The sequence below is a fragment of the Mustela lutreola genome, chromosome 9 (assembly GCF_030435805.1).
Source record: "Mustela lutreola isolate mMusLut2 chromosome 9, mMusLut2.pri, whole genome shotgun sequence".
Lineage (NCBI taxonomy): Eukaryota > Metazoa > Chordata > Mammalia > Carnivora > Mustelidae > Mustela > Mustela lutreola.
In genome coordinates this window covers 17851134-17878008 of record NC_081298.1, presented here as the reverse complement: position 1 = coordinate 17878008, position 26875 = coordinate 17851134, and the positions used below count along the sequence as shown (strand labels likewise).

The 26875-nt window shown below is 46.5% G+C and overlaps 1 long non-coding RNA gene across 2 annotated transcripts in view; it reads left to right on the top strand.

Moving 5' to 3' along the window:
• The window catches only part of LOC131808041 (uncharacterized), a 102838-nt gene that overhangs the window by 6885 nt on the left and 69078 nt on the right, over nt 1-26875 (top strand). For both annotated transcript variants that reach the window (XR_009344657.1, XR_009344658.1), the window contains exons 3-4: nt 3560-3619; nt 4296-4361. This is a non-coding gene — a long non-coding RNA (uncharacterized LOC131808041). The remainder of the gene's footprint in view (nt 1-3559; nt 3620-4295; nt 4362-26875) is intronic.

Below are 26875 nucleotides of genomic sequence, written 5' to 3'. Positions count from 1 at the left end.
AAGCTATTTTATCTGCGATGGACAGCCCGGCCCATCATTACCCTCTGGCAACAGGGTGAATCCCCTTGTGGGTGAGGACCGACACCAGGTAGCTCAAACAGCGAGGAGGCAAACGCTTCCTGTAAGAAGACTTCTGTGAGCCCAAGAGTTGTGTGGGGAGCTTGACAGAAATACAGATTCTGGGTTTTCCTTTCATAGGCTGGGAATCAGTAGATCTTTGTGGAACCTGGGAGCTGGCCCTTTTCAGATGCTTCCCCAGGGGATCCTGATGCTTCTGGTCCAGGGACTCTGGTTTCACTGCCGGGAGCACAGCCCTGGAGTAGGATGGGGCTGGGTTTGAGTCCTGAGGCTGCCCTTTATTGGCTGGGTGACCTGTGTGTCATTGGTTTTGTCATTTTGGATTTGAAGAAAATGGTAAGGGGTACCTCACCGGCTGGTTGTGAGGACTCAGTGACACTGAATTCCAGTCTGTTAACTTGCAGTGTTATAGAAATTGACAGAGGGTTCAGTTATGGTGGGCAAGTTACACAAATCCCCAGGGAACCAAGGTTCCCAGGAGGGTGATCCTGGAGCTGGGACTCCCCCTTTCTCTGTGCAGCTACTTCTGGCCTTGAGAGCGACCGTTGTGCCTGTGTATGAAGAAGCTGAGTAAAGGTCTTCTAGAACATGCTCCTGTGTTCCCCCGGCTGCCACCTCCCTCCCTCTGGTTCCCTTCTCTGCAAGTCTGCCCAAGAGTCGTCTGCACTCAATGGATCTGTCTTCTCCCCTCTGGCTCCCTCCTCAGCCCACTTCAATCCAGATGCTGACATCACTGCTCTGCTGAAGTGATTCTCAGGGCTTCTGTGTTGCCAAATCGGAAGACAATTTTCATTAATTTTTTTTTAAAGATTTGTTTATTTATTTTAGAGAGAGCAAGCGAGCACACCTGTGAGTCAGGGAGGGGGCAGAGGGACAAGAAGAGAATCTCAAGCAGACTCTGCACTGAGCACCAGAGTCTGAAGTGGGGCTCCACCCCATGACTCCGAGATCACGACCTGAGCCAAAACCAAGAGTCGGCCGCTCAGCCCTCCCAGCCACCTGGGCACCCCCACCAGTGGACATTTTAAAGTCCTCATGTCATTTGAGCATTTATTGCTGCTGTGTCCTTGTTCCTTCTTGGAACTTTGCTTTCTTGGCTCCTGGCACTTTCTTGTTCTATTTCTCCTTCTGTTTTGTGGTTAGTGCTTCTAGCTTCTGGGGAGCTCTGCCTCAGTCTTTGTCTTACACGCTCTACTCTTTGCTCTTTTAATCCTCTATTTGCCTCTAATTCTTTCCCTGGTATTCTTTCCCTGATCAGAGCCCAGTCATTGAGTTCTTCTAAGTCCCAGTGAATCATCTCCCTTCATGGTCTCATGTAACCGTTTCCTTCCTTTCTCCACGGGATGGCTAAAATCAGGCCCAAAGAGTGCTCCCAGGTCTCCTTCACATATCATCCTACAAGGCCTAGTAATATCCTGGAAAATGGAAAAATGAGACCGGATTTGTTGTGGATCAGGACCCAGGAGGACCCTGAGATACACTTAATTGTTCCAACTTATACTGGTATTAGAGACAGAATCACTCTGCAGGCTGAGTACATAACCCTTCATGGCCTTAGCTGGGATTCTGAGGCTTTCTGTCCAGGTCATTACTCCTTTCAGGAATGGGAGCCATTCCTCCTTCTATCAGGGACTTGTTTGACTTTGGACCTAGCTTGTACCTTTCTGGTTTCAGTTTTCTCATCAAAGAAATGCAGGAGATGGACTAATTTTCTCTGAGGTTTCTTCCAACCACTAGCACCATCACAACCAGCTTTTTGATTTCACTCCCAGGAATCTATACAGAAACAGTCTTCCAAGGGCTTAAAGACGTATGTATGCTCCCTTGTAATAACCCAAGGGCCTATCAAGAAGGGATTGTTTGGGGGCGCCTGGGTGGCTCAGTCTGTTGAGCGTCTGTCTTTTGATTTCGGCTCAGGTCATCATCTAGGGTCGTGAGATCCAGCCTCTCTTTGGGCCCTCTGCTCTTTCCCTCTTTTCCCTCCCCGACTTGTGCTCTCTCTCTCTCTCTCTCTCAAAGTAAATAAATGAATCTTTCAAAAAACCAAGGGATTGGTTAAATAACTTATGGTGTATACACTCAACGATGGCATTGCTCAAAGTAGGCATTCTGTTTGTTATTAGTCTCCTGGGAGATAAGGCGTGTGAGCCATAATGTCAAGCAATGACTATCAAGAAGGTCTTACTAACAATAACAATATGTAAAGGCAGCTGAAGTGAATAGTGTGTTTAGAGACATAGTTGCTTTGCATTCTGGTACAAGCTCTCCCTTACTTTTCTCAGGCCAGAACACATAGGTCCTGGATTAGCACTGGTACACAGACCACACACTGAGTAGTGCTGGGGAGAAAAAAAAAATTCCCCTCAAGTCTTCTAAGTTCTTTGACTGGTTTACTAATTAAATCGACACAGGGCAGACTAACAGAGCAAAATGAACCAAAAAGTGTTATAATGTGCATACCTCCTCTATCCCTGGAAGAGACTCAGCAAGACTGAGTAATCTGCTGAAATGTCCAAAGCCATCGTCTTAAATACCATCTTCAGTTAGAGACAAAAGAAGATGATGGGGTTGGGGAGTCAGATATGGGAGGTCACCAAGAGAAGTAGAGTGAGTAAGGGTAGGGTTGTCATCCAGATTTAAATCCATGTCTTCTCCATTGATAAGAGCTTCTAGAGATCTAGACTCACTGCCTGCCCCCCACCCCCCATTTCTTGGTACAGCTAGGGAGCCATCCTTACAAAAGGAGGTTTCCCTTATACAAAAAGGTAACTTCTATTTGGTTTCAGAACTTCTCTTGTGTCTGCATTTTCTTAAAAATAACCAGTTTAGGGCACCTGGGTGGCTCAGTGGGTTAAGCCTCTGCCTTTAGCTCGGGTCATGATCTCGGGGTCCTGGGATCGAGCCCCGCATTGGGCTCTCTGCTCAGCGGGGAGCCTGCTTCCTCCTCTCCCTCTGCCTGCCTCTCTGCCTACTTGTGATCTATCTCTGTCAAATAAATAAATAAATAAATAAACAAATCTTTAGAAAAAATAACTGGCTTAAAATAATCAGTATGCTAAAGAGACAGTTCTTGGGGTGACAAAATTTGCTCCCCTTCAGCATCATCACTCAAGCTTCACAAAAATAAAGTAGCCCCACGTTTGCAGGTACATAAAGATGTCTCAGACGCATTGTTTAAAAAAATATGCTGCAGAACAGTATGGTGTTTTCAGAAACAGGGATCTATACAAAAAGGGATACCTAAGTGCACAGATGGGCCGATAGATGCATAAAGCATTTCTGAAACAAGTTTTGAGAAATTAACTGTACTTCCATCTGAGGAGTGAAGCTGTGACAAAAAATCTCTTTTTTGTCATATATCCAGACTGCTCTTCAGTGGGTCGTCTCTGGTACAGTGTCTAGAATCTGTTCCAATTGTTCTGTGCCCTTCTTGACACAGTTGTTAAACATTTTTGTCTTTTATCTTTTTTTTTTTTTTAAGTGAAATCTACACCCAGCGTGGGGCTCAAACTTACAAACCTGAGATCAAGCTTTCTACCAAGTGAGTCAGCCAGCCACCCCAGTTGTCAAACATTTTGAATGTAAATCCTCTTTTACCCTTTTTTTTAACCTATGTGTGTATCACTATCATATTTTTAAAAGATTTTATTTATTTATTTACGTATTTATGTCTTTATTGAGAGAGTGTGTGCATGAGTGGGGGGAGGGGCAGAGGAAGAGGGAGCGAGAATCTCAAGCAGACTCCTTGCTGACCATGGAGCCCCATGTGGGACTTGATCTCATAACCCCAAGATCATGACCTGAGCCAAAATCAAGAGTTGGTCCCTTAACCGAGCCTCCCAAGTACCCTTCACTTTCACATATTTTTTTTTATTTTTATAGATTGATTTATTTATTTTGTGTGAGAGAGAAAGAGCACATGGTGAGGGAGTGTGGAGAGAGAAAGTGAGAGAATCTCGAGCAGACCCCCCCGACCCCCGCCACTGAGTGTGGCGCTCAGCTCGGGGTTCATCCTCATGACCCTGACATCATGACCTGACCTGAAAGCAAGAGTCGGTGCTTTAACCAACTAAGCCACCCAGGTGCCCCCCTCACTTTTGTACTTTTAAAACAAATTAGTTACAGAGCAAATCCAGATGCTTCTTGAGTCTCTATTTGCTGATGACAAATCTCCATTTTTCATTTTTTATGAACATTCTATCTGTTCTCACCACTAGGCCCGTGAACAAGGCAGTTCTCTCCGTCCTGTGCCTCGGAGCTCTTCTCCCACAGCTATGTTCACAGTAAGTCATTTTGGTTCACAGCTTAGAGATGAAGAAGGCCCAGGGGCCAGAGGACTGATTACAGTTCTAATTTACAATTATACAGTGATTTTTCACACTGCTCATGGAAGTCTTACTTCCTCCCTGTTTGCGTTGGATAGTTAGAAGGGTCCGATTTGATTGAAGTAGTCTAGGCTGTGATTAGCGCAAGACTGTGGCAGCTTCAGTTGAACTGGGAAGGATGGGGCAACAAATGCAAATTATTTCCTCAACCCACACAACTGTGTACTTACTGTGTGCAGCCGACCCTGTGTGGAAAAGGGAACTGACTTTTCCTTTCCTTTGGAATGGGAACTGTTGGGACATCTAAGTGGCCTCATTAAACTCAAGATGCAAACAGCTGGTGCCGCTGTAGGAGTCTGGGGGGACCTGAGACAATGTCCCTGGAGTCTGAGAGTTTTTGATTCAAATGCTCAAGGCCTGTTTACTGTGGTTTTTGATGGAATTAAAAAAAAAAAAAAAGGTTTGCTTTTAAATATATTTTGTCTTATTTCTGTGTTAGAGAGAATGTGGTTGGCTCTTGCCCCTGGTTCCTGGGGAACAACCTCTCAATCCTTAGAAAGTCCTCTGAGTAATGAAAGACCCTTTGTTATCTGTTGTAGGTCCTGGGAATTTATACTTGTAAGGTGACTCAGAGTGGGGACGGGCCAACCCAGAAAGACCAATGCTGTGATTAGAGGGTGGGGCTTTGAGCCCTGTGATATCAGCTTGACCCAGGGAAGAAAAAAGGGGTGTGGCCAATGAGCCAAAGAATCATGGCTACGTAATGGAACAGGACACTGAATTTTGGCTGAACGTCCCTGGTGGAAATGCTCTGTGTATGGTCACACATACACAGAGTGTAGGAGAGGGTAACGGGTCCTGACTCCAGGGGGAGAGAACATGCGATCCTCCCAGAGGCACCCCCTCTCCTGTATGTTTCTTCCTTTGGCTGGTTCTGATTTATCCTTCTCCTGTATAAAACTACTTATAACTATGGAAGTTTCCCGAGTTTTGTGAGATGTTCTAGTGAGTTATCAGATCTGAGGGTGTAGTGGGAGCTCCTGAATTTGTAGCCAGCAGGTTAAGATGTGAGGGTGGCCTGAGGACCCCCAAACTTGTGGTTGGTTCTGAAGTGAAGGCAGTCTTATGGAGCGCTGTGCCCTTGTAAATTCTGGCCCAAGTCTGGTAGTGGGCCTTAGAAGTCATTGCAATTTTTCTATGTATTTTAAGAAATTTAAAAATTAAGATTTGTAAGAGTAGTGCAATGAATACTCATAAAGCCTTCACTTAGAGTCTCCAGTTGGTTTTTCATTCCAATATTTGCTTTATTTCTCTCCCTTCTTACATTAAACTTACCCTCCCATCAACCAGTAAAAAGTTATAGACATAACATCCCCAGACACTTCGTGGCATATACTTCCTGAGAACCAGGATATTGTCCCACATAACTCCAGTGTCATGATCACACTTAAGAAATTTAGCATTGATATCATAAATACTCTCTAATATATCGTATTTGTTTCCCTATTGTCCCCCAAATATTATAATAATGCTTTTTCTCCAGACTTATGATCCTATCAAGGGTACATATATTTGATTGTCATTTTTCCCTCCTTTAATCTAGATTCTAGAACTGCCCTCTAGATGTATTTTATTTTTGTCTTTCAGGACATATTTTTGAAGGGGCCAGGCTACTTGTCTTGTATATTATCCCATGATCTTGATCAGTCTGACTGTTTCCTCATGATTAGACTCAGACTATATATCCTTGGCAAGAATACAAACTTGGTGCGGGCCGGGTGTGCCCAACGACCCAGAGGGTGTCCCATAGGATGAGCCAAGAGGGTCCTTGGCTTTGCACAGGATAGAAAGCAAACATGAGCCAAGAGGAAGTGGGAGCAGAGTTTACTGAAGATTGAGAGAGAGAGCAGATACAGACAAAGCATCTGGGAGACTTGGAAAGGATAGAAGAGTGGGTGTCATCTTTGCTTGGGACCTGGGGTTTTTGTTGAGGATGGTGGTCTGATACACCTGTCCTTTCAGGCATCTAGGAACTGGTCAAAACACAGACAAGTGCTCGGATGTCCTCCTTAACTCACACCCTGCAACCAGGAGTTGTAGTGTCTGGAGTTGGTGGTAGAATGTTCAGGATGACCTCAACCAGTTGCTCCTTAGTTGTTATCTACTGTGCTGGAAGACTCCAAAGAGATCGGTAACTCCTTGACCTTTCTGAGGAGAACCTACATCATAGGTGTGATAAGGCATGTGTGAGATGCGGGTGCATGTCCTGGCAAGAATAGAGGCAGGAAAACGAGCAAGAAGTAGTCCTTTGTGGGGTCCCTTCAGTTTTCCTGTCTCAAAGTTACGTAGATGATGAAAGGTTTGGGCTGGAAAAGGGATAAAGTACATCAGCAGTGAAGTACAGATATGCCCCACCGGGCACGTGGGAGAGCTGCGTGGGCCCAGTGGTGTGGATGTCATGGAGCAGGAATGTTGGGCGGTCGCCGGAAGCTCCTCCTGTCTTCTCACTCTTCTGACATCATCTCATCCCTGCCCACCCCACGGTTTAGCAGGTTCTTACATGTCCACCTCCAGCACAGACCGCCTCCCCAAACCCAGTCCCCTGTGTTCATCTCAAAGCTGTCTCTAAGGTCCCTCAAACCCAACATGTTCAACACCGAACTCTAGAGTTTGTACACCAGCCCCTCACTACGTGTGCTCCTTCTCTGCTCTCCGCTGTCTCCAGGAACGGCCGCACCCCCACTCAGTTACCTGAGGTGGAAACCTGAGCCTTGTCCATGACGCACGCTTCTCTTTCCCCTCCTCCTGTAGCCAGCCCAGCGCCCACTCCTGCTGTTTTGGCCACTTAAATTCCTGTCTGATCCATCCACTCTCTCTGTCTTCTGTGCCACTGCCTTAGTCTGAGCCCCTACCCCCCTACAGTCCCCTAACTGCTTCTCAGGTTTCCACTGAGGCTCCCTTCTGAATTTGCTCTCCACAGAGCAGCCAGAGTATCTTATTAAAATGTAAATTAAAAAAAAGACTTTATTTATTTGAGAGAGAGAGAGGTAGAGAGAGAGCATGAGAGCGCACGCACAAGCGCACAAGTGCGTGGGGGCGAGGGAGAACTAGAATCCCCACTGAGCGGGGGGCACCCTTGGGGCTCCATCCCAGGACCCCAAGATCATGATCTGACCCGAAGTCAGATGCCTAACCCACTGAGCCACCCAGGCGCCCCAAAATGTAAATTTTCTGATTCATTCCCTTGCTTAGAATCCTTCATTGTGTTGAAGAACAAAAATTCAACCCAGTGAATTTGAAGATGTAATTGGCTTTATTAAGTGGTTCATGAACGATCTCCTCTAGCAAGTACGGCCTTGTTTCGAGTCGTACAAAAGGAACCTTTTCATAGATAGGAGGATGGGGCAAGAAGGTTATTAGCCAAAGAAAAGAAAGGATTATTTCTGATGAGCACATCTTTTGGGGGAGAGGGGAAGGGCATGACCGGGTTGTTTATCCTGCAGTTGACCTCACTGGTACTGATCAGGAAATTTCCCATTGAGGCTAGAAGGTCTCATTCCTGGGATGGGTTGAAACTATAATGAAGTCTTGGCTTGCTTTTGGGAGGTGGGGGCCGGGGTGGGCACAGATGAACCCACTTGAGCTTGTTTCTTTTTTGAACCAAATGGATCCTCATTGCTCTTTCAACAAAGACCGAAATCTTTGCTAAGCCCTCTGGCCTCTATGTGCCCTGTTCTTCCTGGTGCTCTCTGCTCTGTGGCTGTACTGCCCCCCTTTTCAGTCTCTTTGACCCCAAACAACTTGTCTCCTGTTCCCTGGGATGCACGCCCATGTGTCTCACATGTGTTTTCCCTTCACATCTTGTCTCATTAGCCCTTTCCCTCTGGGAGTCTTCCCTGTTATACAATCTTAGAGCACTCTGTTTTTCTCCCCTTTTAGCCCGCATTATAGATCGTGTTTCTGCGGTCCTTCCGTGTTTCTTTAGGATCTGTCTTCCCCACTGCCAAGTGCTCACGGGCAATGCCCATATCTGACCTCTCGGTCGCCCCAGCATGGAGGGCACAGTGCTGCAGTCGATAAACACCTGGGTGTGCGGGTGTGCAACCGGCCTGCCAGTGGGCCTCCCGAGAATTCCAAAGGGTATGCGTGCTCATGCAAATGCGAGAGAATTCATTCCACACTCTCTTACAGTCTTGGTAAGTTTGATAAAATATTATCTATTTTATCTGCTCAGCCTGACTTCAAATGTCCATGGGGAAATTTTTATTTCAAAGCAGTTCCTATATTTAAACTTTGAAAAGGAAGAACGAAGAGCGTTTCTCCCATCTTCCCACTACGTCTTGAGCCATCTAAGCTCGGAGGGGGGCCAAGGCAGCAAACGAAGTAAGAGGCCATTGATATGCAAATATGCCATTAAGATCGGAGGCCCCACCCCAGAACTCCATCTCTGTTCTTTCCAAGTCAAAGCCAATTTGCATTTAAAAAAATGAATCTCCCAAATTTGAAATTATTCTTCAAAGCTAAAATGCATGGAAATTAAACTATTGAAAATATTGAGCTTTCAATATAACACATTGCTATTTTGGGGGGAGAAAGCTGACTGTCTTTCAGAAATTAGGTTCTCTGTTGGCTTGTGATGGGCTACTGGGTTAGGGATGGACACTCTTGACCTAGGACGGCCCACAGTTTCTCTGGAGCATAGACACACCGAGCAGTTAAGGGAGGGGCTGCTGGAGACATGGTCACACTGGACTCTTCTCTTTCGAGTTATGGAAACTGAGACTCAGAAGATCACTTGATGTATTTGAAATACAATCTAGTCTTCAGATCACACGTACCGAGCACCTCTCTCAACGCTTCTTAAGCTGTCAAAGGGCTGTCATTCTCTGTAGAGCAGAGACCAGACCTGCCAAGGCTACTCAGGCCCGCTCTGCCCAGCAGATTTCACAGGAGCTTTGGAATGTATTTCTAATCTCATAGAAAGGAAGCAAAGCAAATTCCTTCCAGGTAATAGCAAGAAGGTGGGGGAGCCCTTCATCTGTCCGGGTGCCGAAACCGGGCTTCACACAAAAGCCCCCAGGTGCCATAAAATCACTCCGGTGGCTGGACGCCAGGGTCAGAATTGATGACTTGAGAGTCAGAGGAGTACAGCTGCTGTGATGAGCTTAGAAAAATGGGATGTGGCCGCGGAAGCCCAGAGCCTGCTCACTGCAAACCTCCGCTCTGGTCGCCAGCACTTTCCCCTCCTGCTGACGGATGATGGGCCGGGGGCTCCCACACCAGCGGACAGCTCCCATCTCTGCTTTGAGCTTGAAGCCATGTCACTTTTGGGATTAGAATGTTGTTCTCTGATTCAAATGATTGCTTTCTTCTCTGCAACAGGCTCACGGCAAGGAAGCATGTGGTAGGCAGGACAGTAAGTTATGCTGTGCACCAGCTCTGTGGTCTTTAGCAAAAGACTCCTCTGACCCTCAGTTTCCCCATCTGTAACCACAGACCCTATCTCATAGGGTTCCCATGAGAATCAAAATGAAATACTGTAATGGGAAATCTTTAGCTTGGTGCCTGGTGTCAAAGATGAACAAAGCTGGGCACTGGTTGAAAGTGGTGGGCGCCTGGGTGACTCAGTGGGTTAAGCCTCTGCCTTCAGCTCAGGTCATGATCTCAGGGTCCTGGGATCGAGCCCCGCATCGGGCTCTCTGCTCATCAGGGAGTCTGTTTCTCTCTCTCTCTGCCTGCCTCTCTGCCTACTTGTGATCTCTCTCTCTCTCTGTCAAATAAATAAATAAAATCTAAAAAAAAAAAAAAAAAAGTGGTAAGGACTGATTTTAATCAGTAACATACTATTGCAAAAGAGAAGAGTCCAGTGTGACCTAAACTCAAACTTTGGTTTGTGCAACCATGACTGGGTGTTTTCAAGGGAGAATGAGGGGTTAAGGAGAGGGATAAGCAGGGGTGGGGTGGGGGGCTCAGTAGAGTAAAGACAGTGAAAATTTACAAAAAGTTGGGGGTGGGGTTGATCCATGTGAAACCTGTTTGCTCCTCCACTCCAACCAAGGCTGGAGACCAGAGCCCTGTCTTCAGGTGTCCTCTGGAAGAAAGGGTCATTTCTTTTTGAAGCCTTGGATTTTCTCAGGCAGGCAGTTTAAGGGGATCTAGGGTCATCTCAGGGCTGCAGCCCTGATGGTGTTAGTGTTTGCTCAAGTCTTTATAGGCCCAGCCAAGGGCCTCGCCGACAAGAGGGCTCAGCTGGAGTTGGGTCGGGGAGAGAGTCTGTCACTGCTGGGCAGCGGTAAAGAGAGAAGGTAGTTATTATTCATCTGTAAGTAAGTTAGAAGAGGGACCACGTGCGGGAACACTGAATGGGGACACTGCATGGGACAGGGTCTGGAGATGCTGTGTGAGTCACTGCATGTCGCTGTGGGGGACACCGCGTGGAGACACAGTGTGGACTTTTGCCCGAGGGTGCTGTGCGGGGAACGCTGCCTAGGGATGGTTTGTGGCAAACAGCACCTTGAAAGTAGAAGCCCAAGAAGCTGAGGCCGACTCTGCTTTTGTAACCTCGGGGAAAATGTTCAAGCAAAAATATGAAAGGGACCAACGTTACAGGACAGCTTCTGATGGCCTGTCCACATCCTGGCTGAGCGGGCTCTCGGATCCAGGTGTGGCTGACTCCAGGGCTAGTGAGCGACCCATCGCCGCAGTCCTGCGGGACGTCCTTCACAGTGGAAGGTGGGAAGTCCTGGGCAGTCCAGGGATACACTTCCTGATTTAGCGGAGGAGTGGGCAGGGGAGAGTTAAGGTGAAGGAGTTCTGGCCCAAGCTATGGCAGTAGCTCTGAAGGCACATGCCGCTTCCCGGGAGTGGCTCTGACTCTTCACTGTGCCCAGGCTACCAAGCACTGGGACCCAGGAAAGCCTGCATTCGAGCTTTAGAAATAAATAGATGCACACATTGTCCTACCCAAAATCTTTCTACCCCATGGTCAGCAATTTTCGGCCACTGCTTCTAGTCCTTCTTCGGAAAGCCTGATATCCTCTGGGAGGAGCATAATGAAGTCCTTTTATAGCTCTTTCCATGTCCCAGGCCCTGTTCCAAGAGAATTATATTTATTAACCCATTAACTCCCCCCAGGAGTCCCAGAGCTGAGAGCGGTTGGTATCTTTGTCTTAAGAGTGTGGCAACAGAGGCACAGGGAGGCCTACTAACCTGGCCAGGGTCACACCTTTGTGACAGGAAGTCAGCTCCTTATCCCTGCTTTAGGCCATGGTGTGCATGACGGCTGTTGTTCTCCCCATCATGAAGTCGAAGGGTCCCAGCCCTTCTGTGAGCCAAACCCTGCCCCTCGAATCCCTGTAGAGCCAGAGAGTGGGCAGGTGGTGCCAGTTAGCCAAGGGACTCTAACCTAGGATGCGGGGCAGAGAGGATGTGAGGTTGCGGCCACGGGCTGCCCTCTTGGAACCCGGAGGGTCAGGTGTGCCTGGGAAGGCAGCTGGAAGGGGCAGGTGAATAGAGCCCAGCAGGGGTGACCATGAGAGGTGGGTCCTGACTGTATTCTTTCCCTGTGGGTCCAGGTGTGGCTGACTCCAGGGCTAGTGAGCGACCATCGCCGCAATCCTGCGGGACATCTTTCACAGTGGAAGGTGGGAAGTCCTTGTAACCAGTCTCCATAAGCTTCGTGGCTTTAATCAACACGAATCCATGGTCTGAGAGTCGTGGAGATCAGAAGTCCAAAATGAGTTTCACGTCGCTGAAACTGAGGTGTTGGCAGGGTTATACTCCCTCTGGAGGCTCTGGGGAGGGTGACCCTTTCAGCTTCTAGAATTCCATGCCAGGGCTCCTGGCTCCTTCTTCTGTCTTCAAAGCCAGAAGCGTAGCATCTTCAGCTCTCTCTCTGCTTCCCCCTGTGCCCTGCTTTCTTCTCTGACTCAGAGCCTCCCATGAACCTCTTTCTGAGGTCTGTTGTGATTACCCTGGGCCCACCCAGCTAACCCCGAATAACCTCCCCATCTCAAGAGCTTACACTCAGTCCCAGCTCTATCAGGTAACATCCATAGGTTCCAGGGTTTGGGATGCAGATGCATTTGGGGGGGCCCTTATTCAGCCTCCCACACTGACTGTCTCCTTGGTGGGCCATGCCCGGCTGGCAGGGCGGCCGCCCTGGGGAGGAGACGTTCTCATCCAGCGTCCCCTCCTTGTGCTGGGGCCATGCGGTGGAACACACAGCAGGGATGACAGTGATGCAATTGACTACAAATTCTGGAGTCCTGGCTACCGTTCAAGGACAGGCGTTGCCCTGAGAGCCACCTCCATCTGCTGGAGTCATCGTGTTGCCACATTCCCAGCCCCTCTAAGCCTAACCTCACACCTTCTCCTGAGAGGCGGTCCGGGCTATGCTGGCTTGCAGACTGTGGCCAGGTGGAACTGTTTTTGTTGCACAGAATTGAAAACGGGAATTTGGTCTCCACAGTTTCCTGATTCTCCTGCTCCTTACAGAAATGGGGTGAGGGCAAGGAGGTAGGATACAGGCTTTTCAAGGGAGCCAGAGGCAGAAAACTGGTTAGCCCAAAGAAATCAGTACTAATGCATTACAATAACATTCTCCACAACGACATAATACTGAACACTCATTGGTATTGAGTGATAAGCCCTTTATTTACATTGTTACTTATTTTCTCAAAACTGATGAACGTAAAATTGAAACAGAACAAGAAAATATACAGTAAAATATAAGTTCCTCTCCCACCTGTCTTTGTTCCCTTCCTTAGAAGCAAACGTTGTTTCTTATATGTTGGGTCTAGAATTTTTTTAAATCCGGGAGCAACCACACGTGGGCACGCCCTTCAAATAACAAAAAATGGTTGCATCTCATATATTTTCTACAGCTCCTTGCTTTTTTGCATGTAACAGTGTATCTTGGTGATTTGTCCATGTTAGCCCAAATAGATTTATTTTATTTATTTATTTTTAGAGCTGCATGGCATTCCGTTTTATGGATGCGTCATAATTTCTTAAACCACTTTCCTTTTAAGGGATTTTTATGTCGTTCCCAAGTCTTTTGTTCTTACAGAGAACAGGGCAATGAAAACCTTTCTGTGTATTTCTTTGGGTGCAAGTGTGAGTTTATCTGTAGAAGAAATTCCTTAAAGTAAAATTGCGACGTCTTGTCTCTTTAGTCCTCACAGCAACCCTGGGAAGCAGGCACTCTTGTTATTTGCACTTAATATACAGGGAATCAGACATACAGAGAAGTTAAGTAACTTGTTCAATAAATTACTAGCAGAGATCAGATTAAAACTAATTCTTTTGAGCACTGTGGAGACTACAAAAGGTATCAAGAACCTGAGTCTTCTAGAGACTCTAGACTTTTCTCTCCTTTTTTTAAAAGTAAGCTCAACACCCATCGTGGGACTTGAACTCACAACCCTGATTTGCATGCTCTACTGACTAAGCCAGTCAGGCGTCCCTAGACTTCTTGATATTAGAAATTTGTCTTTTTTTTTTCTTTATTTTTTTTAAAAAAGATTTATTTATTTGACACAGAGAGAAAGAGATCACAAGTAGGCAGAGAGGCAGGCAGAAGGAGAGGGGGAAGCAGGCTCCCTGCTGAGCAGAGAGCCCAGTGTGGGGCTTGATCCCATGACCCTGGGATCATCACCTGAGCCAAAGGCAGAGGGTTAACCCACTGAGCCAACCAGGCGCTCCTAGAATTTTTTTTTTTTTTTTTTAAAGAAAGCATTCTATTTTCTTTGCTCAGGACCATATTAATTATATTAATCATGATAGGAGAGGTTATGCTGCTATAACAAATCAGTTTTCAAATCTGAGTATTTTAACGAGACAAAAGTTTATTTTTTGCTCTTGCAAAGTCTGATGGAGCCTATGGTTGCTGTCCTGCATCGGATGATTCAGGGACCCAGGCTCTCTGAAATATTCCCAAATCCACATACAACTGTCAGTTTCCCTCAGGAGGGAAAGAAAACTAAGAGGTATGTAGGAGGCACACCAGCTCCCACTTACCTACGGGCTTCAAGTGATGCAAGTCACATTTGTTCATGTTCCATTTACTAAAACCATTCATATGGCCCCAACCCAACTGCAAGGGAGACTGGGAAGTAGTCTTCCCTTGTGTACAGGAAGAAGAAAAGGTACGGTGAGCCTTAGTTCAATCATATTTGTAAATAACCCATCCACCTTGAACAAGGAATTAAGGAATTTTAAGATGCTTTGCCGTACAATGTGCATAAAACTCCCATTTCCGTTTCCTAAGGAAACTTAAGGAAGGATTCATTTGTCTTTCAATGTCTTGAGAATCAGAACCATAGACATAAATTTTTTTCTGATGTGACACGGGTCTGAGACTAGGAAAAAATGTCCTAGCATCATTTGAGTTTCATTAACAATATTAAAAATATCAACGTATTAAGTGATTTACTTAAATTGGGACAGACTCAAGATTATTCATCCAATGTGTTTCTCACTTACTTGATCCCACAATGCTTTTTTAAAAAGGAGGCAAAGAAAGTGAGGTAACTGCAGGAGTTCTAGCTTCCTTTGTGCCTAATTCGCTTCCATCTTGTTTTTGCTATAATCATACTAAATGAGGTACTTACAGGTTCTTAATCAATAGTTTTGGAAATTACAAATTATTTTAGTGTTTTGGTTCTCTGAAAATTGTTTGTTGCTAACATTTCAGGGTCTAGCCTTCGGAGTGTGTTGGAAATGTGCATGTCTCCCATGGGACCAAGGATAGTGCAAATGGTCCCCAGGAAGCTGGGAATCTGTTGCTTGAGGGATGTATTGTTTCTTTCAGTTGCATTGTGTTCTCTGGGAGGATGAGTGAGCAAAGATGAGAGTTGAACTGAGATGAGAGTTGAACTGATTGAAGGCTGGGGTTCTCTTGGGTAGAAGAACTAAGGGGGTAGATGTTAAAGAGTTAGCAAGGATGGAGGAAGGCATGCTTCAAGGGGTCCAGACTGAAGAGGGAAGAAGATGAGGTGGAAATTTTGTAAGAAAAGCAGGAGAAGCAGGAGTCCTGGGGCCAAGGAGTGTCAGTGAGATTCAAGAAGAAGTATCATGGGGATAGGGAATGGGGTGAGAATGGAACATGGGCAAATATTGTTGAAGTCAAGGAGCAGAGTCAACATGGAGGGCTCGATGGGTCTTCTCTGCGAATATTGAATTCTCCCAAGATTTTTTCAGGAGCGCTAAAGATAACCAAACTGTAGAGGCATGAGCCTCAAAGCAGAATAGTGAAAATGTGGTGATCTGCTAAACTGTTCACAGTGGGGTTTTTTTTGTTTGTTTGTTTGGTGGGCAGAGAGCTATTGTTGGCTATTTATTTATATACTTCTCCATTAATTGGCTTGTCATAATGACCAGAATTAGCTTTTGTGGTCTGAAAGCAAATCTATAAAGGTCTAGAAAAAAAAAATTGAAGATGACTAGAAAAAATTAAAAAAGAAAATTGATGGTCTGAAAGAAGTGCTTGCCACATCGTAATTGGTAATTAGCAACATTACCACTATTGTCTTGGTTAATGGCAACACTCTTCCTGCTAGCATCTAGAGCAGACTCCGTCTCCTGATAGAATTCCTGCAGCACCCTCTCCTCTGTCTCCCAAATTCCATGCTGGTGGCGGGGAACGGAACTCCGCCATGCAAGTGTTCCCCCTCCATGCTCGCTTCATCACGCTTCGTACTGAGTTGTGCGCCTGTACTGTGCAGTGATAAGATCCTGATATTTGGATCTGGGCTCGGGGGAGAGAGAAGACGCCCTGTAGGTCCCATAAGCAGCTGTCCCTCCTCTTTGTTAGCAGACGTGTGTTGTCACTGGTAGATAGCCCTGGTTTTCTACCCAATGCCCGTTCTCTGATTCTTCTCTGCTAACAGAGTCTTGATTTTGATCAGGTGGCAATGTGCCCAGGTTCTGTCCTCTTACCTTCTGACAGGGATTGGTCTGGAGGTGGACCCTGGGACTCAGCTCTGGTGAATGAGATAAAGGGATGTCTGCCCAGGCTTCTGGAAAACTACCTCTCTGGTGAGATAGAGCGGGCATTTAGCTGTGAGCCCCCTGGGTTCTTGCTTTTGTGCTTTAGCCTGAGAGGATGATGAGGATGTGATGGCTTGTCGCAGCCCTCCCAATAGCATGACTCGAGGATGGCAGAGTGGAAGGATTCCAGGAGCATTGCTTCTTGGGGACATTGAGTTGCCCCTCCTCCAAACCACTTTTGAATTCCTTTAGTAAACCATAAACATTCTCATGGTTTAAGCTATTGTTGGGTGGGCTTTCTGTTCCTGCAGCTGAAAACATTTCCAGTGGTGCAGGACCCTGTGCTGGAGGGGCTGGAGGGGAGGCATCCAGCTGAACTGGATACTCCTCCTGCCCTCCGGGAGTTCACGTTCCAGTGGAGAAGCACCTCTTTGTGCGGCATCTGGTCCTGAATGGAGCGCATGGTCAGTGCTGAGCAGGGAGGTTTGCTGGTGCAGAAGGGTCAGGCGCCTGGCCAGTGGGACATGCAGGGGCCCACTCACCCTTGTGTCCCATCACTTGTAATCCTACCCGACTCTCAGGACGCGAGCCGTGATTGCCAAGAACTAGGTAGCTCTCTTTTTGAAGGCAGACGTTCAGTTTTCAGAGAAACATTCAGATTACACTAGGGCTACAAATTAACACATTATTTTAGGCCATTTCTGGGCCATAATTTTATCCTCCCCTTAGCTATTTACTGCAAGCAAATTTTCCACTCCATGCAAATCACTCACTTTATGCAAATCTTTTACCGTATGTTCCCCAGCCCCAGCACCTGCGCCGGGCAGAATCGAATGATTCAGGCCTTGGAGCATTAAAGTGCAAACACTTAACTCAAGTAATCTCTCAGGGGGTGCGGTGGGGGGAGAGTCATTGAGCATCGGAGGCTGGGGACAGCAACCTTTGCAAACAGCCTGCTTCCCTTCCAGGGTGTGCTGAACTCTGCTGCCTCCCCCACTGCCTCCCCTAGTTATCTGCAAGCCCATTCCAGGTGGTAATGACTATTTGGAGTAAATATTTTGATGTGAATGGAATGATTAAGTCCCGGCTGGCTCTGCACAAACCTTAAGGCAATTAGGTTTCCCAATCAGTGCAGGCGAGAGCATCATTGTGCCTGGCTGGGCTCAGCGAGGTGCATGGGGGAGACAGCTGCTCTGCGGAAGGCCTCCTGGGGGAGGGCGTCACGCAGTGACCACCTAACCTTGGATGCATGTTGCAATCACGTAGGGAGCGTGAGAAAATACTCCTGCCTGGGTCCCATCTTTAAGAATTCTGATTGAATTGATCTAAGTTGTTATTATGCCTTAGGTTTTATTTTCTGTGGCCGCATCATACAGGACACAGGAAAACGTCACCCAAGACACTTGACTGTTGTTTCTCTGGTGTTCCTCCCTGCCCTCCAGTGGCCCCAGCACACAGAGCCTCACAATGTTGGCCCCTTCCGTGGGCACTGGGCAGGAAGAACTCCCGAAACTCTTCTGTACAGCCTGTAATTTATTCACCCCAAGGAAGATAGTTTCATTTTATTGGTGAGGAGATGGGCTCAGGAAAGTGGCTCACCTCAAGCACCCCAGCTAGCAAGCTGCAAAGATGCATCTGGCAGTCAGAATTCCTGCTCCCATGTACACATTCTGTCCGTCAGTCCGGAGACTCTGCTTTTTCTACGATTTAAACCCCGTGACAGCCTTCCTAGGCGTGTTGCACATTAAAATCTTGCTTCTCAGGCTGTTGCCTTGACTCTCTGTAGATGGGGGTTCTGGGGCTCCTCTCCCCGGTCCTGCGGCCATCAGGAGGCTCAGCAGCACCTGAGGGCCAAGCCAGTGGGACGGAAAATGCCTTCCCATCAGCCCCAGGAACGGTTCCTGCAAACAGCAGAGCTGCCCGCCCGAGGAAAGGCCATGGAACCAAGGGGTCCTGTTATTGGGGGGGGGGTGCTCTGAGTTGAGGGGATTAACAAAGACAGTGGAGGAGGACGACCTTGGAAAGAGAGTTCCAATCCTTCGTATGACCCTGGAGAAGTCTCTTTACCTCTCTGAGCTTCAGGTTCCTAACTGGTAAGGTGAGGATTATGACTGCATCTTCCCTTCGGGACTGTGGGAGGTTAACCCAAGACTATGGATGTTATGCCCCTAGAATAGCACCTGGTGCCCAGTAGGTGTTCACCTTATGTTAATTGCCTTCTCTTCCTCTTTCCCCTTTCCCTTGATTTCCTTCGGTACAGATGACACAGACTATAATTTTTAGAAAGCTTATAACTATGTAGCAAGCAGGACACAAAGGACGTAATCACAGAGAAGCTGAAATGGGGACATTATTGATTTAATTCTTTAATGTTAAAAAAATTAAGCTCCTAAAAGAGCCTTTCAATCAAGCACATTGTACGGTTCTGAAAACCCCAGCAGGATGAGCACAGTGCCTGCTGTTCCATCCCACATCACAAATCTGCCTCTGCTGTGTTGTTCTTAGGACAGCAGTGAGCGAGCAGCTCAGGAAACCCCCAGCTAGGCATCGCCCCACCCCCAGGAGGCCCCATAGCCCCTTTCTTCTTTGCCTGTCCTGGGGTGTGGCCTGTGAACGTTTTGTGACCATGCTGGTGGTGGCCACTGAAAGGCCTCTGCAAGCCTGACCTCACAATACTGGATCCAGGAAGGGATGATGGAGGGAATGCACGCTTCTCAGGTCTTGGAGCCAGAGGGGAGTTTCCCCATTTCCAGAAAGACTAGGGTCCTGTGGTTTTCCGATCACAGGGACTGGCTGGGTTTGCTAAGCGTTGACATGTTCTGTGTGGGATGCAGAGGGCAGCCCCTCTCAGCCAGCCTGTGCTGGGGCTGTGCAAACAGGAGCTGCTCTCAATCCTTGCCTTCTCCAGATTCCTCTAGTCTACAGTCCTTTGTCTGTCTGGTCTTACTTGTATTTCCTTGAGCACACAGAAGTCCCTTAGGGTCCTACATCTTCCCAAATGGCCCAAGTGCCCCAGTGGCAGATCTCTAAATGACATTCTCCAGGGGCCCAGGAAATACACGCCTGACTCTGATTTACGTGGCAAGGCCAGCTTTGCTTTCCTCTGTAGAGGTGGGTGCCATTTGGGCAACTTCTCCGAGGCTTTGGCATTTTCCGATGACTGGCAATGGTCACCCGGGTGTTATGGCATTTTCCGATGACTGGGAACGGTCACCCGGGTGTTATGGGGTGGTCATGTAGCCAGGAATTGCCACAGCCATTTGCCCCCATGAAGGTAACAGTCTCAAAATAAAGCCAACGTACAGACGTGGGCGTGGTTTAGGGGGTTATGAAGGAATATAGCTTCAGCACCACATTAAGCTGGTCCTGGATTTCCTCATCGACCAGGCCAGCTTGAGCTGGTTTTTCTGTGACATGCAGCCGAAGGCATTCTAAATGACACAATGATGAGGAACTTCTGGCTAAGGACAGTGGATTCTTGATCTGTATTTATCTCTTTTCCCTTGGGGAACCCCATTATAGAAAAAGGAATAAAGTTCCAATGACTCAAAGAATGGGAGAAAGGGCATTCGTTGGGAAGAGATTTCAAGAAAGTTCTAGTAGTTGGGAAGGAGATGGCGAATGGTGCCTCAAGCTGTTGCTTGAGTCCGTGAGCCCTGAGCATGCCAGCTACAGTGGAGGGTAAGAAGGTGTGTGGCTGAAAATGGGAATTAAGCAAAATTTCATATATAGGGAAATAAACTCTCCTCCCTCTACTCAGAAAGGCCAAGGGACAAAATGGATGTTCTTTTCTTGAAAAACTGGATGGTCTCAGAGAGACGGCCACTGGCATCTGGGTTGGGTAGGCTTATCCCCTAGGCATAGTGTCTAGAGCTATAGAAAAATATTATGTTAATATTTTTAGAGGTTCCCAGAAATGTTTTAATTTTAATTTATTTTAAAAATCAGAAAAAAATAAGTATAAAAAAATGACTACAAAAATAATGAATCCATTAAATAATAAATCCATCAAAATAAAGATGAATTATTTTATCTTTATACCAACATAGTCATACATTTTAAAATAATATTTTATGGAGGAAGAGACTGGGTAGGCAAAAGTGCCTAAGGCCCATGAAAATCATAATGTGGCCCCGATCCTGGGTCCCCTTGCCTGAGGACCAGTTCCCAACCCATCACTCAAAACTAAGCCCACGCCGATGTTTCATGTCACACTATTGAAAACTGAGATCAAAGTCTCAGTGCACAGTGATGCACAGTGACACGCAATGCATCAGCACAAATAGTAGTCACTGTGGACAAGGCTGGGTTCAAAGTCTTCAAGAAAAAAATAGTCAAAGTACTATTTTCAGGATTAATAAAATATGCATCCTGGAATAAAAGAAGTGCTGTATAAATGTTACCTATAATTATTAGCTCCACGTGTTTGGACTATGGACGGCCATTTCTTCCACCTCCACTGGTGAGCTGTGAGCTATGCCCCTCTCGCCTCTGTGTCTCCCAGGACCTTACACCATGTAGGTGCTCACTAAAGGCATATTGGATTGCACAGACCTCTGAAAGGATGGTACATATAATCAGTTAGGCATTTTCTTTTCTTGGTTCTGAGAGAAGGAAATTGAGTTCCTTCCCTGGGGTGATGTCTCTTGTTGCCTGAGATGCAGGTGAGATGAAGATGAGCAGTATCTGCAGAGTTCTTCCTGGGGCCTGGTCCCCTTGCTAGGTACAGTCACACCCCTGTTTCATTTGCTCCTCCCTATAGAAGAGTGGCAGAAGTTTTCATATCCACTTAATAAAGAAGGAAACTGGGGCTCAGAGAAGCGGAGAGACTTGCCTGAGGTCACTGAGTTAAGTGGCAGAGTCAGAATTCAAATTCTAGGCTTATCTATTCCAAAGCCTGTGGGCCTCTGTGGTGGGACCTAGTATTCAAAGGCTATTCGTGGGCACAGCTTCAGTAGTCCTTCTTGTTCTTGCTTCATCTGTGCTCAAAAGACCGTGTTTAAAGATGGTCTCAGAGCTCATCAGCCCATCAGCTCTGGTCCTTTCTCAAGCTGATGAGTGTCCACTGTGGTTCACATTCCTTTCGGCCACGTTTGTTGGGCTGTCCATCTTCTCTCGACTGTGGCTTGGTTTAATTACTGCAGACTGAAAGTGGACAGGGGGCATTAGTTGTGTGCATTGTTATATGCAGATGGGATGAGGCTGCCTGGGTCGGCTGAGTCTTTATGCCCACCGGGACTATGTTAGTCAAGAGCCTCCTGGGTTTGGGGGCGCCTGGGTGGCTCAGTGGGTTAAGCCACTGCCTTCGGCTCAGGTCATGATCTCAGGGTCCTGGGATCGAGTCCCGCATCGGGCTCTCTGCTCAGCAGGGAGCCTGCTTCCCTCTCTGCCTGCCTCTCCGACTACTTGTGATTTCTCTCTGTCAAATAAATAAATAAAATCTTAAAAAAAAAAAAAAAAAGAGCCTCCTGGGTTTGGATGGAGAGATTGTTGGGATTAATAGCTCTGGACATAGTTATGGAAAAAGGAACAAATACAGGGACAGAGGCTCCTCCACCTACCAGGAGAAGTGTCCTCAGGGAGTAGGGAGCGTGGCTGGAGACAAGACAAAGGCTCCAACCTGGCTGGCGGCTCGACTAAAGAATAATTGTGAGAAAGACTCAGAATGGTGTCTATTAAAAACATTCTTTTTTTCTTCCATGGCAATCCACCCAAGTTCTTTGGCATGGAGGATTAAACAGAAAGAACCCCCGTCACTCCTTTGGAAAGTGAGACAAAATTGCCAATGCAATTTCTGGAGGGACACAGCCCTATCCCTTTGAACGGTGCCGTTCTGTGGGGAAGCTGCAGTTTCCGACGATAGCCACCAGATGGCAGAGTGAAGAGTAGCGCTGGTTACAGGATAGATGGAATTCACCTGTAAAAGAAAAGGGGCGGGGCTTGGGCTTCAAGGGACGCTCTACTGAGGCCCCAAGTGTGGTCTGCTGGCCGAGTGTGTCTGCTCAAGCAGAGAGGAGCACTTAGTTGTTCCTCTGTCCCCGGATCAGGGACTTGCCTCAGAATTCCGGGGGTTGGATTCTGGGAGACCAGCATCCCTGGGAATTTCATTGGTCCTGGTTGCCCTCCCTTCTCCCACCTCCACTGGGCTCAGTCCATTCACCAGAAGCCTCAATCGGATGAGAAAGGAGGAGCAGTTTAGCTTTGGATATGTGTGTCCACGTTGCTTGGAAACGTGTACCAGCATCTACACTCAGGCCAGCCTGTCCCTCAGCTGTCCACTAGCTCACGACTAGGGGTCTCAATTAACTGCTTTCTGATCTCTCAGAGAAGGGTTTGGCAGCCCTCTGAAGACCAGATCAACCAGACTATTTGCTTTTGTAATTTCATCAAATAAAAGGGCACGGGATGCACAGCAACAAAATTCACTCTTTCTTTCATTTGTAGAATAATGTGTCTGGAAATGAATTAGAAACTGATTTGACATGGATTTTGAAGGGAAAGGTCAAAGGCATCGCAACACAAAACTTTTCCCTGTTTAGTCAGGCCTGACAGTCTGTGTCTCGAGGGCTTCCTGCCAAGAGGGAGGAGGAGACACTGGTGCTTATGGGTCAGGCAGGGGGCAGGTGTTTCATCTGTTTTTCTCTCTGTGAAGTGGGCATTATTATTATGATCATTCCTGGAGAGTGGGGCCCGGAGAGTGTATTAGTTATCTATTGCTGTGTAACAAATCACCCTGAAACTTAGTAAGTATTTATTATCTCATACAGTTTCTGAGCATCAGGAATCTGAGAGTGGTTTACTTGCATAGTTCTAATTTAGGGTCTCTTCTGAGGTTGTAGTCAAGATCTTGGCTTGGACAGCAGTCATTTGAATGCCTGACTGGGGCTCGATAATCTGCTGTCACGATGGCTCTTCACATGGCTGTTGGCAGGAGGCCTTAACTCCTTGTCATGCGAGACGGATGAGTCTTCTGTAGAGATCCTGAGTCTTGGTTTAACATGGCAGTCGGCTTCCACCAGGGCTAATGCCTTTTTATGAATGAATCTCAGAAACCACATCCTGTCACTTCTACCATATTCAATTGGTCGTGCAGACCAACCATAATACAGTGTGGGAGGGACCCTACAAGGACTTGTATGCCAATAGACAGGGATTATTGGGGGCCATCCTGGAGACTGAGAACTTAAGTAACTCGGCCACTGAGTGTAGAGGCTGAACGTTACTCAAGATCTTCAAAGTTCCCTCTCCAGTATGAGCAGAGGTCTTAGAATGGCATTCAGATGGGCTAAAGATTTAATAACTCATGTTTTGTCCATTCTAAAGAAAAAATTGAAAAATGTTAGTAGTTCTTATTTGTCAGGATGTGGGTAAATGGTCACTTTCATTCACTGTTGGCAGAAATATGATCAAAACTTGAACTTTCCGTGTCCTTTGACTCAACTACCCTCCTTCTAAGACTATATTTATCTATTTCAGAACCTATCGACCGATCGATTGATCTATGGCAGGATGCCACACATACAACACACAAGTTTTTATAAAGGTATCATTTATAATAGGGAAAAATTGGAGACAAATCTGGTATTGGTTAGATAAATATTTGTATATTATTATAATGGAATGTCATAACCACTAATGTCCTTTTTGGACTCAGAATCCAACCTAGGACCCTGCATTTAGTTGTCATGTTTTCTGAATCTTCTCTAGTCTATGAGAGGGTTGTTTTTTTTTCCCTCTTTTTTGCCTTTTATAACTTTGATACTTTTGAAAAGTACTGGCCAATTATTTTGTAGAAACAGACCCTTAATTTGGGTTTTGTCTAGTGTTTTCTCATTGAAGTTATGCTTTTCTGGCAAGAATACTGCGCAAGTGCTGTGCCCCCTTCTCAAGGCATCCTATCACTGATGTTGATATGTCTTATTATTTGGGGTATTAACGTGGGTCTGCCAGGTTTCTTCACTGCAAAGTTACCATTTTCCTGTTTGTATTTAATAAGCATCTCGTAGGGGAGATACTTTGAAGTTATGCTCATATACTATTTCTGATTGTACTTCCAGTGGTACTTGCATGTGACTGTTGTTTTTTTAAATTTAATTTAATTTTTTCAGTGTTCCAAGATTTTTATGTGCTACACCTAGTGCTCCATGCAATATGTGCCCTCCTTAATACCCACCCCCGGGCTCACCAAAGCTCCCATTCACCTCTGCTTTCAAAACCCTCAGTTTATTTCTCAGAGTCCACAGTCTCTCAAGGTTCATATCCCCCTCCAATTTCCCTCCCTTCACTTTCCCCTTCCTTCTCCTAATGTCCTCCATGTTATTCCTTATGCTCCATGAGTAAGTGAAACTGTATGATAATTGACTCTCTCTGCTTGACTTATTTCACTCAGCATAATCTCCAGTCCTGTCTATGTTGTCATAGAAGTTGGGTATTCATCCTTTCTGATGAAGGCATAATCCTCCATTGTATATATGGACCATATCTTTTTTTTTTTTTTTTTTACCATATCTTCTTTTTTTTTTTTTAAGATTTTATTTATTTATTTGACAGACAGAGATTATAAGTAGACAAAGAGGCAGGCAGAGAGAGAGGAAGAGAAGCAGGCTCCCTGCCGAGCAGAGAGACTGATGTGGGGCTCGATCCCAGGACCCTGGGATCATAACCTGAGCCGAAGGCAGAGGCTTTAACCCACTGAGCCACCCAGGCGCCCCTGACCATATCTTCTTTATCCATTCATCTGCTAAAGGGCATCTTGGCTCTTTCCACAGTTTGGCAACCATAGCCATTGCTGCTATGAACATTGGGGTACAGATGGCCCTTCTTGTGTGACCATTATCACCATGAAGTTTGCCTACTGGTGAATTTCTCTCTCTCTCTCTCTCTCTTTTTTTAAAAAAAATTTTATTTGTTTATTTGACAGAGATCACAAGTAGGCAGAGAGGCAGGCAGAGAGAGAGGAGGAAACCGGCTTCCTGCTGAGCAGAGAGCCCGATGTGGGGCTCGATCCCAGGACCCTGGGATCATGACCTGAGCCAAAGGCAGAGGCTTTAACCCACTGAGCCATCCAGGTGCCCCTACTGGTGAATTTCTATTTCCATCATTCCTTCTATATTTACTAACTAGTATTCTTCAGTAAGGAAGAGCTCTTTCCCCTAATTTATTTATTCAGTGATGTACTTATGCCAATATGGAAAAGAAACATGTTTTAAAAATCTATTCTCGTGACACTTGGCTGGCTCAGTCAGTAGAGTATGTGACTCTTGATCTTGAGGACATGAGTTCAAGCCCCACACTGGACATAGAGTACAGTTAAAAAAATCTATCTTTGTAACATTAGTACAAATTTCAAATCTTGAATTTTGAGTTTCTAGAACCAATAATATTTGGTAAAGCAATCCCCTGTCATCCAGGGCAAGACAGAGCAGGGGCTTTGGGTAAGAGTCTAGCCCTGAGGGCCAGAACAGAGCACGGGCCTCCTTCCAGCATACCGATTCTTAATTTCATTTTACAGATCTTCAAATCTGTAGAAGTTAATTTGGAAACCATGCTGGAGCCAGGGTTAGAACCCATGTCTGTCTGATTCTAAGACTCTCACCCTTTCCACTATCCTCCTGTAAACATCAGAAGGAGGTGAGCTGGAAGGTCCCCAAATTTCTGCACCTGGGAAGTCTCCCAGCTATGTTTGCTGTAACCCCTTCTCTTCCGCAGGAGACTCAGGCTAAAGACTCACCATTTAGCTGTTGTTCCTTTTTTTTTTTTTTTTTAAAGATTTTATTTATTTGAGAAAAAGAGAGAGCATTTGCATGAATGAGGGAAGGGGCAGAGGGAGAGGGAGAAGCAGACTCTCTGCTGAGCAGGGAGCCCACATGGAGCTCCATCCCAGGACCCTGAGATCATGACCTGAGCTGAAGGCAGAAGCCAAACTCACTGAGCTACCCAGGCGGCCCGTCCAGTTGTTGTTCTATGGACTTACCTTGTCTTAACCTCAGAGACTGGTATCTTTCAAACAGCTTTTCCATTCTTCCACCTGAGCATGACTCCATCCAACTGCAGTTCTCATCCACACATAAATTAATTCCTCTTCAACACCAGGAGGTGAGAAATCAATTGCGCACCATGTGTGCAGGTGCATTGCATATGTGTGTGTTGTGTGGCGGTTATGGTGGCGGGGGTGGGTGGGGGACAGGGAATCAGACAAAACACCCCCCAGTATGGAGGGCAGTTCAAATCCTCTTGTGCCCAGCAGTCATCGCCCATCAGGCTTGTTGAAATAATGCACAGAAAGCTTATGTCCTCTCTGCGTTTCCTGGAAGCCAATGCAGACTTCCAGTCCTTGGCTTGGACATCATAGAGGAAGCCTCACTTGGGCCCCCAGGATGACATCGCTCTCCCCACCCCGTCACACTGGCTCATGGTGCCGGTGTCCTTCTTCACAGCACTGTCACAGGGAACTGTTTCAGGGATTGACTTCAGCCTGACAT